Raw genomic sequence first — 15159 nt, forward strand, 5'->3', positions numbered from 1 at the left:
CCGCGATTCTCCCTGGTTTCGTCCACCTCCTCGCACCGACCTGCCGCGGTGGCTCAGTGGCTAAGGCGTTGCGCTGCTGAGCACGAGGCCGCGGGTTCGATTCCCGACCGCGGCGGCCGCTTTCTGGTGGAGGCGAAAAGCAAAAACGCCCGTCTGTACGAGATTTCGGCGCACGTTAAAGATCCCCAGGTGGTCAAAATTAACCCGGAGCCCTCCACTACGGCGCGCCTCATCGCCTGCGTTGCGTCGGCGCGTTAAACCACACAATCAATCAATCAATCAATCAATCAATCAATCAATCAATCAATCAATCAATCAATCAATCAATCAATCAATCAATCAATCAATCAATCAATCAATCAATCACCTCCTCGCACCGCGCGAGCGTGACTGCCCATGTTGCCTCGCTTCTGGGTGACGTCTGCAAGAACATCCGTTTGCGGGCGTCGTCTGCTACTGCGATATTCTGCGCCGCAGCATCGCATAGGGTCGGCGCAGTCTTACTTTCTGCGTTTCTTTTGGGCTGTTTTTTTACCGTTTTGCCTGTGAATTCTGCACTCCGCTCACGGCTGGAAAAGCTGATGGATGGGACTTTTACGCTTCTACACCACGCAGAAAGATCACGCAAAAAGCGAACGACCCTGTCACCGCACCTTCGCGGCGACGACATGTCTTGGTACTTGTAAGAGTGTAAAATATATGAGCGAATGACAAAACAATCCGATCGCCTCAAAAGTTGTTAGGGTGAGCACGTAATATGGCGGTGACACTTCGAGGGCACGCGTTATAGGGGCCCGAACGTGGGACAGGTGGCGCTGCTGCTGCTGCTGCTGATGATGATTAGTGACTTTCCCTTTGAATCGGGGCGTCGGTTTTCAGCAACCGACTTGCCTGTTTTATTACGTTTACTTACTTGCCCTACTCCCAGCTAACCTATAAATTTGCTTCCTCCCTCCCATCTCTCCCTCTTTTCTGTTTTAAACTCATCGCCCCCACCCCCTTTTTTCTCCCCTCGCTGGTCTAAATTCTCATCCGTATGATTACTCCGCCTGCGTACCCATCCCGTTCAACAGCGCCACTCGCGGAAGAAAATCGCAAAAATGGTCTGGACTTGCCCTGGCGTATGAATGTGGAGCACGCGTGTTTCCGTGTTGCTTAAAAGTGCAACCGCTCGTTACCCTGATAATGTTGGTCATATGACACACACATTTTTTTTTTACAGAAATTAGGTGCGGGCGTCGCTTGTTCATTTTATTAATTACCTAATTCCTGTTAATAATTATTTATTGATTGGGTTAAACATCAAATTAATGTCACTAGGGATTGTGAGGTATCAAATTAAAGGTCTCGATGAGGGGAATCACGCGGGTCAAATTAAAAGATGTTTCCTGGTTGTAGTCATGAGATAGTCACGTGAGTCATGGATTCGGTTAAAAGTGAAAGTGATGCCACTAGGGCTTGTGATGTATCAAATTAAAGGTCTCGATGAGGGGAATCATGGAGGACAAATTAAAAATCGCTTCCTAGTTGTAGTCATGAGATAGTCACGTGTCTCACAAATTAGGGTAAAAGTCAAATTGATGCCACTAGGTCTTGTGATGTATCAGATTAAAGGTCTCGATGAGGGGAATAACGAGGACAAATTAAAAGTCGCTTCCTGGTTATAGTCATGAGGTAGTCACGTGAGTCATGGATTCGGTTAAAAGTGAAAGTGGTGCCACTAGGGCTTGTGGGGTATCATAGTAAAGGTCTCATTGAGGGAATCACGTAGGAAAAATTAAAAATTGCTTCGTAGTTATACTCATGAGATAGTCACGTGAGTCATAGGTTGGGTAAATGTGAGTGTGACGCCACTGGGGCTTGGGAGAGATCAAATTAAAGGTCTCGATCTAGAATGTTTTCATACAAACTATTTTTTTTGAGAAGATAACAAAGGAATATTTTTAAATAAAATTAGAAAAATCACCAGTTCAGGTAACATCAGTAGACATCGCAAGCCGACGCAAGTCCGCGAAAAATCCGTCTTAGGGTAGAGCGCACATTGTAGACGCGATTTTCTCTTTACCTAGTACTTGTTTGCCTTTCTTTAAGTTAAAAACAACATGAAAGGGAAATATGTTTGCTGACAGTTTTTAGAAACCGTATTTTTTGGTGTATTACTGAACTTTCTTCACTGTTGATGCGCCACTGCTGTCGGGGCCACTCAATTCGCCGCTGAATGAGCTGCCGAACCTCGGTTCGCCGCTAAATATCATTCACCTCGAACGTCCTTCGGTGTTGTCGTGTAGCGCTGAAATATTGACATTTAAAGCAAATGTCATTCGCTCGAAAGATAATTTGATCTGCCGTCTGAGAGTTGTATAACATATGCTACGCAGTTTCGGTCGTAATTCATATTATTGCTCGTAAAATAAAATAATAATGATAAGGTGAAGCATTTCTATGGCAGCCGCTTGTGTACCCAAGGTAATGCGGCCTTCGCAGAACACTCCGTGCAAATACATGGCTTGCACAACATTCACGCTGGCCGCTTGCTTAATGTAGTTGGCCCAAGCGGGGCTCGATGGTGAAGTAACACAAGGGCGAGGAGGGAAACACAGTGAGAACTTCACATGTGTTGCTCTCAGCCCACCCCGGAAAATATTTGTACGGGGTTCTTTCTAAAAACGGGCTGATTTTTCTGAGCCACTGCAAAAAACGTTACTCGGATTTGTACATATATACTGTAACAGTCGAATGAAGTGAGCCTCAAAGCTAAGCTATCTGATGAGGTACAAGATGTCTAGCGGAGCTGCAGAAGAATGATCGTTACAATGATAATCATAGCCACGTCTTCATGTTCTGGAACCACACATATGGCAAAAATGGATCTATTACCTTAAGCGTAAATGCAAGTAGGGTGCCATACGCCCGCTGTATTTGGTGCGAATTTACAATCGAATTCGCAGCTGCGGCGTTGCTAGTACGGCAATGTGTCATTTTTCTGCGGTCGACATGTCGAGAGCGGTCGACCAGCGACCGCTGTCGACATGTCGTAGACACTCGAGTCACGGCCCGGGGGTTAAAAAGAAGGTTCCCCCAAGCACAGGAAAAAAATTACATTGACATAAATACCCCAGAAAGTGGAGGGAAAAATAGCGACGCCGGTAGCGTAGTGGTTATCGCACCAGGCCGATATTCTGGAGGTCGTGGGTTCGGATCCCACCTGACGGGCATTTTTTCTCCACTTTCTTTCTTTCCAAAATTTTTTATCTGTTTCAATGACCTACCATATCCCCCCCTTTGCTTTCCGAGGTTTTCTTGACGGCCAACCCTTATTTCTGTCTTATTTCAATGAGCCCCTCATTTCCTATTCTGATTCGCTACATGCATAGCGAGGGCCTCGGTTCTGGCAGTCTTGGTGCCATAGGGAGCTTAAGAGGGTTCGACGCTGGTCGACCGCTCTCGACATGTCGTAGACACTCGAGTCGCGGCCCGGGGGTTAAAAAGAAAGTCCCCTTCACCCCGAGAAGTCGGAGTGGCGCTGGCTACCCAACCACAAGCACAGGAAAAAAAATACATTGACATAAATACCCCAGAAAGTGGAGGGGGAAAAAAATTACACCATCTTCCCGAGGGGAGCCCTGAGGTGATGCGAAGCATCGCAGAGTTCCAATCCAATCCAATCCAATCCAAGCCAAGCCAAGCCAATCGAATCCAATCCAATGCCCCTCGCGAGAGAGTGTTCGCTATCGGAGAGGAGAGGGGGTGAGCGGCGGAGAGCGCAGCTGGCGCGGCGAGGAGAATGGGGGAGGGGTGGACGCCGACAACGCCGACCAACGCCGGATGGATGCAGGGACAAGGCGAGTGAATGAGATGCGTCGCATCTAATAGCCCCGCCGGCAGCGTAGTGGTTATCCCACCCGACCGGTGTTCTGGAGGTCGTGGGTTCGGATCCCACCTGGCGGGCATTTTTTTCTCCACTTTCTTTCCAAAATTCTTTATCTGTTTCAATGACCTACCATATCCTCCCCTTTGTTCTCCGAGGCTTTCTTGACTGCCAACCCTTATTTCTGTCTTGTTTCAACAAGCCCCTCATTTCTTATTCTGATCCTATATATATATATATATATATATATATATATATATATATATATATATATATATATATATATATATATATATATATATATATATATATATATATATAGTCTGAAAAGATAAAAACTCACACAGAGCGCGAAAAAAATAAGGTTAGTAGAGACAGAGACAAACGAGAAAGACGTAGAAAATAGAAATAAGTTTACTGACGTTTCAGGGAGAGGACTCCCTTTCTTCAGAGTACCAAGAAGGGGTGTCCTCTCCCTGAAACGTCAGTAAACTTATTTCTATTTTCTACGTCTTTCTCGTTTGTCTCTGTCTCTACTAACCTTATGAATATATATATATATATATATATATATATATATATATATATATATATATATATATATATATATATATATATATATATATAGAAATAAGAGTTGGCAGTAAAGAAAACCTCGGAAAGTAAAGGGGTGGACGTGGTAGGTCATTGAAACAGATAAAGAATTTGGAAAGAAAGAAAGAAAGTGGAGAAAAAATGCCCACCAGGTGGGATCCGAACCCACGACCTCCAGAACACCGGTCGGGTGGGATAACCACTACGCTACCACTTTTTTCTCCACTTTCTTTCTTTCTTTCCAAATTCTTTATCTGTTTCAATGACCTACCACATCCTCCCCTTTGCTTTCCGAGGTTTTCTCGACTGCCAACTCTTATCTCTGTGTTGTTTTCAACGAGCCCCTCATTTCTTATTCTGATTCGCTACAGGCATAGCGAGGGCCTTTGTTCTGGCAGCCTTGGTGCCATAGGAAGCTTAAGAGGGTTCAACGCTGGTCGACCACTCTCGACATGTCGTAGACACTCCAGTCACGGCCCGGGGGTTAAAAAGAAGGTCCCCTTCACCCCGAGTAGTCCGAGTGGCGCTGGCTACCACCCCCAAGCACAGGAAACAAAAATACGTAAACATAAATACCACAGAAAGTGGAGGGGAAAATCGCCCCGCCGGTAGCGTAGTGGTTATCGCACCAGACCGGTATTCTGGAGGTCGTGGGTTCGGATCCCACCTGGGGGGCATTTTTTCTCCACTTTCTTTCTTTCCAAATTCTTTACCTGTTTCAATGACCTACCACATCCTCCCTTTTGCTTTCCGCGGTTTTCTTGACTGCCAACTCTTATTTCTGTGTTATTTTCAACGAGCCCGTCATTTCTTATGCTGACTCGCTATATATATATATATATATATATATATATATATATATATATATATATATATATATATATATATATATATATATATATATATATATATATATACAGAAAGACATGCCTGCAGTCTACAACACCAAAGAAGGCAAGGGGAATGGTTAGACTATTTTTTACCGTTAGTGATGTTACATGATTATTTTTATTAATTACGTGAGAAAGAAAGAAAAACACGCGCCCAGAGTGGGGACCGAACCCACGCCTTTCGATTAGATCTCGAATGCCTTACCAATTCGGCTATCTGGGCGACTGTGTTCTCCTTCACTTTCTGGGGCATTTATATTTACTACAACTGTATCTGACGCTTGAGGGTGGTAGCCAGAGCCACTCAGACTACACGGGGAGAAGGGGACCTTCTTTTCAACCCCCGGGGCACGTCTACAGCCTGTTATAAGCGGGTAACTGGCGGGAAACCCTCTTATGCTACCTTGGCATCGAGGCTGCCAGAACGGAGGCCCTCGCTAAGCTTTCGCACGATAATATGGTTTGGAAATGAGGGGCTCGTTAGGAAATACAGAAAGACATGCCGGCAGTCTACAACGCCAAAGAAGGCATAGGCGAATGGTTAGACTATTTTTTACCGTTAGTGATGTTACATGATTATTTTTATTAATTACGTGAGAAAGAAAGAAAAACACGCGCCCAGAGTGGGGACCGAACCCACGCCTTTCGATTAGATCTCGAATGCCTTACCAATTCGGCTATCTGGGCGACTGTGTTCTCCTTCACTTTCTGGGGCATTTATATTTACTACAACTGTATCTGACGCTTGACGGTGGTAGCCAGCGCCACTCAGACTACTCACGTAATTGAGTAGTCTGAGCGCCACTTCTGAGCGCCACTCAGAATTTCTCATGTAATTAATAAAAATAAACATGTAACATCACTAACGGTAAAAAATAGTCTAACCATTCCCCTATGCCTTCTTTGGCGTTGTAGACTGCCGGCATGTCTTTCTGTATTTCCTAACGAGCCCCTCATTTCCAAACAATATGTATACAATATATATATATATATATATATATATATATATATATATATATATATATATATATATATATATATAGAATATGAGAAGAGCTGTCTGAGGTTGCCGTGACAAATAGTAAAAAATGGGTATAGCTTCTAACAAAACTGTTTATTGGTCGACGGTTCGGTCGGAGGCCGACCTTTATCAAGACAACATTTCGTATTTCTCCGCACGTATTTATAAGCTCGTCGTCCAACGACGCCGAGAGAGAGAGAGAGAGAGAGAGAGAGAGAGAGAGAGAGAGAGAGAGAGAGAGAGAGAGAGATTTGGGGGGGGGAGAAAAGCAACAACAAACACACCCTCTCGTCGAGTTGAGGTAAAGGTTAACAAAAAAGAGAAATTGAGAGGGAAAAAAAACCTAAACATGCTTAGGGGAGAGAAGAGTACACAAATCTTTCAAAACGCTGTCCCCCATCATTCGCCAGCTTGTAGAAAGAGTGACAATGACCGCTCGCTTCAAAAGGGCGCCGCTCTGGTCAAGAAAGGAAAGCGCAAAGCAGTAACAGAAAGGATCTCACACAATCACTGGGGGCACAGCATTCCAATGGTCACTGACATTACGGAAATAGTTTACAGGAAGCGGTCGCAGCCGCACACATGTTTCAGTGATGCCAACCATACAAATAAATAGGAAGGCTCGTTAAGAGTGTAGGTACGATCTCCGCACTGTGGCTCAAAGCATGCGTGGTTCGGCGGAACCTTGCGCGTATATATATATATACGCGTGATATATATCGAAAGGCGTGGGTTCGGTCCCCACTATGGGTGCGTGTTTTTCTTTCTTTCTTTCTCACGTAATTAATAAAAATTAATAATAATGTAACGTCACTAACGGTAAAAAACAGTCTAACCACTCCCCTATGCCTTCTTTGGCGTTGTAGACTGCCGTCATTTCTTTCTGTATATTCGTTGCTCTGGGATATTGTCAAATGTTTTGAACAGGCGAACGTCTCCTGTAAACGCCGCTTGAAATTTGACAATTTTCTGTAGCAGGGAAAATAGGAATAGGGAAAATAGATCGTTTTGCCACACGAGCGGCACCGCAGCTGCGAATCGGTATAGGCGAAATTTGCACCATGTAGAATGGGCTTGAGGCGAACATCCTGCTTGGTGGATTGGAAAAGGGGAACGTTTCCGTCCGTCGTGTAGTTGCGCCGACGGGCCGTGCAACCGTGACGTCATCGCTCGTCTGTAGAGAATGCGTACCATCTCCTGGCGATGTGTGCGATGAGTCGTCTACAAATGTGTATGGCACATCTGCATGTATTCCTGCTCGGCTGTCGCGCTCTACAGTTTTGATATACAAGTTCTGCAGGCCGCCAAGGAGACGAGGAAGTGAAACAATATCACCACGGCTCGTGGGATTTGCTGCGCTTCACGCGGTTTAAAATCGCCCTTGCCAGAGAGGAAAGGCGCACTGGGCTTAGTGACGACAGCAAGTGGCGCGTTTTGTCTGTTAAGAAGCTATCAGAACGGAATTGGCGTTGTCATTTGTCCATCTGGATCTCGGATCCCCCCGGGGGAGGAGCTGTTACTATTCAGCGCGCCGCTGTTCTTTTCGTGAGTACGGCAAGCTTCGTGCAGTGCTCCTGTGCTGCGTGGCAGAGCCTACCACTACGTGTGCCTGCCGCGTGGGCGTATCGATGTCGGTGACTCAAGCCGTTGCAGCGGCAAGACACGAAGCCAACGGATAGTCATGTAAAGACATGTCCCAGCGAGGCGGACGACGCAGCCGAGATCTCCTCTCCCCTCTCTCAGACTCAACGAGCACCGCTACTGCCGTCCCCTCACGAACCCTGGAAAGAGTTGTGTGTGTGTCTGTACTATTTTCGGGCCGTGTGCACGGAAGCATTGTGACAGCCGCACAGCCGCTACGGCTATTGTGGATAAAACCCGTCCTCTCAGTGGATAGTCGCATTCGTTTTGCAGCAACGAATCCATGCATGCTGTCCCCATGTCAAGTCACGCTGTAACCTTGCCCGGAAGGGTACTCCTTCGGCTCATTTTTTGTAGCGTGAGCTATACTGGCCGAGGTTGAGCAGTGACGTCTCACGGCGCACAGATGGCGCGCCGGAGCCACCGCCGCCGCGACTGGATTGGATTGAATTGGATTGGATTGGATTGAAAATAGTTTTAGCAGCAGTAAGCATGATATTCAGCTAATCCTAGACAACCAGGAAACCTGATAATAACCCGCTGAACCTTAGCTCACGCTACGTATTCCCTGGCATAGCCGAGCTAAGCCACTGCTATATATATTTTTTTTTTGCCTTCGGCTTCTTGTCGTCATCTCCAATGCCGCAACTTTTGCTGGCCGCTCTTCACCACGCTAGCACACATGACGGTAGCGACGGAGCCCGGTTCGGGGATGCCTTCCCGAATGTAACAGCGTGCAGCACGGCGTTAAGGTAGAATGTTTATAGGCACGCGGGGAAGGATCCGTGCGTGCATGAGTTCTTTGCGACATACAAGTTGAGAAAAGGTCTCGCCAAACTGTAGCACGGAGTTCGTAATCGCAGTCCGGCGGGTTTTCTTCGCACGCTGCTGCGCCCCACGCTGCTTCGCAAGGCTCGATCATTCTTTCGGATCGTCCACTGCGCCGTGTTACATTCTCCCATTTGGGGCGAGTGCCCCCTGTAGGCTATCAGGCCTGCATATATGCCCTTCATGCGATTTACCCTGCAACCTGGCGACCGTACCGGGACAAGCAGTACTGTCCGCTATTAGCTGCACTCGAATCAAAATAGTCCTTATCTACTGCAGCTGCCAGCTGGCGCTTGCTTGGTATACCCGGAGGTTTAACTCTACTCTCGAGGCTCGGGCGGACTGGCTGCTGCACTCGTGTTTGGGTAATCACGCCGCTGCACCCTTTCCTCTCCTTCTCGTTGTTGCCGCGGGGTAGCTCTGCGCCCACGCTCAGATTGCCAATCGGGTTAAGCTGCAGTCTCGAGCACCACGTTAATTGTCTGCGCACAGAAAAGAAGGTGCGCGGAAAACGAGAGGCAAAGAAAAGGTGGCTTGTTTTTGATTTTTTTTTTTTCGCGGTAGGGTGCGCCTTATGTGCGCGGGTGAAATAAGCCCGCTGCGGGCGCACACGCGCAGCTACTCTGCCGCATATAAATGAGTTACCGCAAACTGCAATGCGTTTTCTTCTTGCCTGTGATACGCGTGCTGTCGCGCCCTCCTCCAACATTGCCTCATTTCTTTTTCGTTTCCGTTAGATTGCAGGCAAATGCAGCTTGCACCTTTTTTTGGTGATTTCCCTCTCGGATGTTGCACGCGAGCGTGTCGGGTATCTCTCTTTTTGTTGTCTTTCCTCGGCGGCTTCTTTGGGCGTTCTCTCGTGCAGTTTTCTATTTTGCTTCCGCATAGTTGGCCGGCCGGTCCGGTTTGCGAAGTCGACTCGCTTGATAGGCGGTGCACTGCGGCTAATCGCCTCTCGCAGTTCGAGGGACGGTCTGTGGATGATGGCCCTTTGCAGGCATACCGCCGCCCGGTCGTTTCCGAGTCGTGCCGTACCGTGTCGAATGCACGAGCCGGGAGATGAAGCGGGACTGATGGACACGGGTGGGCCTTCCTCCCCTTCGTGCGGCTAATTAGCCGACGTCCATAGGCACACACGCACGAGGCGCGCTGGAAGCGCGAGGCGAAGGTGTAGTAAGACTCCATGTCCGGTTGGGGGCACACGATGTTCCCTATATTAATTAATAGCATTTGTCTCTGACCTTGGTGCATGCTGAATCGTTACATGGTTAACTGAGTTTCTGTAACAGGGGTGTTGCGGCTCTTTGCACTTGAGTGTAGAAAGGAAAAGAAGGAAATATGAGCAGAGTTAGAAGAAGCCTGCGAACACGAAGCGAGACACGTTCTTGCATGCAGGAACGTTGCGTGGAAAAGGAAATGCTAGAAAACACACACGCATACATCCTATGTAAATACGGTCGCGTATCCTGTGCCCCTAAGTGACGGACGCTTGCCCAGCAGGTGAACGTCCCCCGTCGCCCTGCTGCCCGCTTATCATGTAGAGATATGAATAGTCAAACATCCAATTGCTAAGTGACGGTCGAATCAAGATATTCGGCTAGTAAAGATACCCAAAGACAAAATCCAACGAGCCGAATGTCCTACAAGGGTTGGGGAATCTGTCGAGTAAAAAAAAAAACTCAGCGAGTGAAAAGATCCACAAACCCGAAAAACAAGATGGAAGGTTCAACTCTGCGGCTTCAGATATTGCCTCGTAGCCAAGAACGGCGCTTGCGGTCATTATAGTTTACTAGTGATACCTTGTTCTCCGAAATAAACTATGATAACGAACGGCGAATCAGCAGGCAAGCGAAATGATGTGCACAGTTGAACGTCGGCAATCAAATGTCGTTCGTTCTGCATGGACTGTCCAGGTGTCGTCCTACGATACCTGCGCGTCAGGCTCAGCTAGACTCCTACAGTGTCTCCTAGCTTTTTCCTTGCCGTGGACACGGGCCTCCCTCCTTCCTTTCCCTTCTCCTACCCTTCAAGCGAACGTGTCTTTTTAACACGAAAGTGTTTATTCCTGGGCACACGAAGATTTTGCTGACGTCATATCCGTCACGGAAGTGACGCCAGTACAACGAAACAAGCGGCCTGTAAAGGGCGCACCCTTGCTCACAGGGTCTTCTTGCGGGGAAGCAACCTTTAGCACCAAAGAGTGCGTTATACTTAGGGTTGTTCATTTTCGGGTTTTACATTTTAACACGAAAGTGTTTTGTGGCGCGATACCCCAAGATTTCACTGACGTCATATCCGTCACGGTAATGACTCTAGTTGACCTCTGCCGAAGCGACCCGCCAGCAGGACGTCGCTCGCCAAGCACACCCACTAGACATCCACCGTCCCGCAAATTAGGCTCAGCTGCAGATTTTGGTGCACATTTCACTTTCGTCGTTTACTGATTCCTATGGCAGAGGAATCAACCACAGTCTTTTTTTAAAAGCGAAGCTGTTTTTGGCGTTCCTACCTGTTTCCCGGGTGCTGCTGCTTTCTGGCAAGGCACGGCGCTGGGTTTTTATCTCTCACCAGATAACGCTGGCCTCCGGTTGGGGTAAATATAAACATCCCAGAAAGTGAAGGAGAACGCAATCGCCCAATAGCCGAATCGGAAAGGCATCCGAGATCTAATCCGAGATCTAGCTATTCGCTCAATGAAACTTGGAAGGAATGGACCTTTGTTCTAGCCGGCAAACATGGGCTGTTCGTTTCCCTCCCGTGTAACCCACCAACCCAAGCCGTTTCTCTGCGGGGGGCAGCAGTCAGGTCGAATCGGGCCGTGCACGACATCCGCGTTGAAATCTCCCACCAACCAGCACCATGAGCCTCGTGTCATCGGTGAGCGCGTGAAGCCTGGCTGCGCGTGCACGCGCTCCCCTCTCTCAGGCAAAATGTCGCTCCCGAAGCCCACGAGCTGGCCTGGAAAATCACCGGTCGGAATGTCACACCATGCGAGAGAGAGAACTTTATGTAAGTCCAAAATGGAGTAAGGAGGGAGCTGGGCGGGAGCCTTCACCAGTCCTTCCTCCTTAAGTGACAGTAGGAAACACAGAACACTCGCTCTTGGGGCGAAAGCGTTCCGGTCTACGCCGATTTATCCAGCGACGCTACCGAGAGAGAGAGGAATAAACGTTTAATGAAAACGAGCAAATTTGGTGCTAGATGGCAGGGGCACCAGCCCTGTGGGGGGCGTCCTTAGTCCGGGATGCCCTGGTCCTGGCTGGCTGCCCGGGCTCTAGCGACGACTTCTTGTTGCACCGCAAGGTCCTAGCTGGTCAGCCGGTCCACCCACTGCTCGTAAGTAGGGTTGGAGATTGCTGGCATTCCCATACCAGGTGGTACAGGGTGCCCGGGGATGGGCAGTAGTCACGGGTCGTGTTGTATTGGGTAGGGTACATTTTGTGGAGGAGGGTATGGTAGGGGTGAGAGCTACTTTGTAGCCTTCTGAGGGTAGTGGCTTCGTGACGACTAAGGCGAGGGTGAGGGGGAGGATATCTGCGGCGGCTGAGGCGGTAGTGGGTAAGGAGATCAGGAGGGGGGGGGGGTGAGAGGGGTATCTGGGCAAGGAGGCTGCCGGTCAGAGACGGCCTGGCGTGCATACTCGCAGGCAGCGGCGTGGGCCGCATCGTTTCCGGGAAGGTCAGCGTGGCCGGGTGCCCAGATGAGTTGGATGGCGGGTAGTTTGGAATCAGCCTGAAGGATGCGGAGATCTGTCGGAGTAATGCGGCCCCGAAGATATCGGCGGAATGCTTCTTGCGAGTCACAAAGTACGGAGGCGTCGTCTTTGGCTTTAGTGGCTGCTAGCGCAATGGCTGCTTTTTCGGCCGTTGTGGCAGTGGTGGCGCGAATAGTGGCTGCCGAAAGCAGTTGAAAGCGGTGGTCGACAACGGCAACGGCGTAAGCTCGCTGGGTGTAGTAGCGGGCAGCGTCCGTGTACCGAGTGATGGAGCTAGTGGAATGCAGCCGGTGCAACGCGGCCGCACGAGTGGCTCGGCGGGCGACGTTGTATTCCGGATTTATATTTCTGGGAATAGGAGCCACCGTGATTCGATTCCGGATATCAGGCGGTATGCCAACCGGGCAGTCGCCAGGTGGGGGGTGGCATAACCCAAGCGTTGAAGAGTGGAGCGCCCCGTATATGTAAGGAGAAGGCGTCGTTGCTGTGACAGCTTGTGCGCTTCAAGAAGTTCTTCCCAGGTGTTGTGGATTCCTAATTGGAGCAACTTGCGGGTGCATGTAGTGGGCGGAAGGGCGAGCGCGGTCTTGTAAGCTTGGCGAATGATCACGTTGAGCTTGTCTCGCTCAGCAGTTTTGATGGCCAGGTTTGGGGTCGCGTACTGCGCTGCGCTGAGCAGGGTTACAGCGCAGTCGACTCTGTACCCAGACGCCCTGAGTTTAAACATGCTACCTAAACCGCTTCGCTGTAAAAGGCTGGCGTCACGTCGCGTGATTAAGGAATGCCATTAGATGAGAATGTCTTGCTCTCCGCACAGCACTGATACCACGTGGGATATTCCCCTTCGTCGAACCGCTTTTCCGCAGCGTATGTTCGCAGTGCGTGCGCATACCTGTACACCGGAACCGCGCCAGAGCTGGCCTGTGGCGTGCCTCGCGCTGCACTCTGCGATGGCGAGGGCGGATCCCGCCCGTCCCTGACATCACGGCGGCGCCTCTGCACTGCTCCGCACAGAGCAGGGCTTCGGGATTCCTGCCCGGGTCTTCTCCCGCGGCTGTGAAGGGAAAGGCGGGACCGGTTGCTGGGGCAACCTTCCCGTGTGCCCTTCAGCGAAGGCCGCCGCATCCTGACATCCCTCGCGGCTGCTGCTGTCGCCGGCCTGAACGTGACCTCGAGACGAGTGACGCAGGCACAGCCTTCCTCCCCGCTCCGTTCCATCTTTCGCCGCCTGCCCTGACGCTGTACTGAGCTCCCCGGCACTACTATGCTCTATCATTTTTCTGAGCTTTTATTTTTATTACTTGAGCCGAGAACCGCGAGCTGTTCCCCTGTCGGTTTAAAGAGCGCGTATTGGGGCTCCTGTCTCACCTTTGTTTTTCCCATAGGATGCCAAATCTCAAAGCACTCGGTTTTCTATCACTGTAAAGGACACTTTGTCTTTTGCGCCTGACATTAACGGCAGCTGTGCATTGTGTTCATGGTGACGCAACGTTTTTTTTTTTTTTCAACTCGGCAAGGTGGTACAGTGCAACACCAAACGTGCTCCTGTCATCTGGAGAACATCACGCGTTTTTCATTGGTCAGGGAAAACGTTAAATCCGGGGAACGTGTGTTCCGAAACACCGTAACCGCGTACTGCGTGGCTATTTCGCTGCATTATCTTATCGTACAGGTTAACAGATTTATTTATTTATTGATTGATTGATTGATTGAAGGGTTTATTAACAGATTTATTGATTGATTGATTGATTGATTGATTGATTGAAGGGTTTAATGCACCGACGCAACAGAGGTGATGAGGCGCGCCGTAGTGGAGGGCTCCGGATTAATTTTGACCACCTGGGGATCTTTAACGTGCGCCGAAATCTCGAACACACGGGCGTTTTTGCTTTTCGCCTCCATTACAAAACCAGTCGCCGCGGCCGGGAATCGAAGCCGCGTCCTCGTGCTCAGCAGCACAACGCCTTGGCCACTGAGCCTCCGCGGCGGGTACAGGCTAATATAACGTTAAACGTTGGAAGTAAACGTACTGCGGAAATGTTAGCAATTCAGCGCGCCTCGCTTTTTTTTTACTTCATTGTTTTGCCCAGCGGCGTATGAAAGAAGGCGTATAGGAATAAAAAGATATGAAAATCAAAGATTGTAAGGAAAGCAATTCAGGAGCGATCTTGTGGGAGGGCAGGTGTCACACGAATAGTTGTTTTCCGACTGACAGGAAGGCAAAAACGGAGAGGAATGTGTAAGTCTTCGCATATCAATCAGCTATATTGATGACGGATTAAGCTTTTACGCAGTCTCTGCTATTGTGCATGCTCCCCTGCTTGTTTCTTGACCCGCCGGGAGCTTATAATACGAATGCTTTTATTACTCATGAATCGTCAAACGCATTCTCCGTTTTCAAAGACATCACCTTGAACCGGCGGTTGTAGCAAGTGAATTGTGTAGTGCGCACTGGTTTCAGCTATAACCCACTCTTTCCTGTGTGATGCGGCCACGCCGAGAAAATTACTGGTGGAGTTATACTTAGCGACGCTTCAACAGGCCTTCATTTTTTTTCGCAACAATTTTGTGTGTCCGTCTCAGGCGCCATTTGCGATTTCTT

The 15159-nt window shown here is 49.1% G+C and overlaps 1 protein-coding gene and 1 non-coding gene across 6 annotated transcripts in view; both read left to right on the forward strand.

Annotated features, from left to right (window-relative positions):
* Positions 1–15159, forward strand: part of LOC144150852 (uncharacterized) — a gene marked incomplete in the record, with an annotated part of 193540 nt that overhangs the window by 10521 nt on the left and 167860 nt on the right.
* Positions 3141–3213, forward strand: Trnai-gau (transfer RNA isoleucine (anticodon GAU)). Its single transcript has one exon. It is a non-coding gene; the product is annotated as a tRNA-Ile (tRNA).

Source organism: Haemaphysalis longicornis, unplaced genomic scaffold (assembly GCF_048455015.1).
Source record: "Haemaphysalis longicornis isolate Haplotype H1 unplaced genomic scaffold, Haemaphysalis longicornis Haplotype H1 scaffold_80, whole genome shotgun sequence".
Lineage (NCBI taxonomy): Eukaryota > Metazoa > Arthropoda > Arachnida > Ixodida > Ixodidae > Haemaphysalis > Haemaphysalis longicornis.